This window comes from Pteropus vampyrus, unplaced genomic scaffold (assembly GCF_000151845.1).
Source record: "Pteropus vampyrus isolate Shadow unplaced genomic scaffold, Pvam_2.0 Scaffold426, whole genome shotgun sequence".
Taxonomy (NCBI): Eukaryota; Metazoa; Chordata; class Mammalia; order Chiroptera; family Pteropodidae; genus Pteropus; species Pteropus vampyrus.
Window position 1 is genome coordinate 114,502 of NW_011889207.1, and position 757 is coordinate 115,258.

A 757-nucleotide genomic window follows, 5' to 3' on the forward strand; every position below is an offset into this window, starting at 1 on the left:
ACGGTTCCTGAGCCGTGTCCCTCGACGGTCATTCCGACACCAACTCAGCAGACCAAGCAGAAGTAACGTGGTCCGCAGCCACGCCCCGACGGGCCGACCCCCGGGTGCCAAGCCCCCACTCCCATGCTGCTCGAGTCCCGTTGCCTTACAATCAGCATGCTGTCACCCTGAGTCACACTTCTCCCTCATATGCACCCTAAAAACGTGTGCTACGGCGCTGTCCTTCTTCTGAGCCTCTGAATTAGGCTGAGGGTCTTGATGCCTTAGACCCTCAGTCCTCAGCTGCTCTGAGGGACTCAAGTTGGGCACCAGTGGGTCAGCTGTGTCCTGACCCCATTAAAAGCACTTTCGCTCCCAAGCCTGGCTGTGATTCGTGGTCTGACTCAGCTTCTCCTTTCCCTGTTCGCAGACAGGCTGGTGAGACGTCGGGCCCCGGGACCAGCGGGTGGGGGTGCCCCCCCGAATTTCCCTGGGCTGGCAATGGGAGGCCGCGCAATGCCCCCCAGCGGCCGTCACTTGGGCCTCCGGGCCTGGAACAAGACTCTGCTCTTGCAACTCAGTGAGTCCCCCCAGAGTCTGGTCAGCACACGTCCACGCTGGCTCTCGACCCCGGGCGCCCCGCCCCTGAACCCGGCTCCCGGGTGCTGACCTACCCAGCCGACTCGGTCGAGTCTAAGAGATGGTGTTCGTACGCGGGAACCTGCTCCCCCCAGTCCTTTCTTTCTGATACCCGTGACTCAGTTTCTCAAACACACCC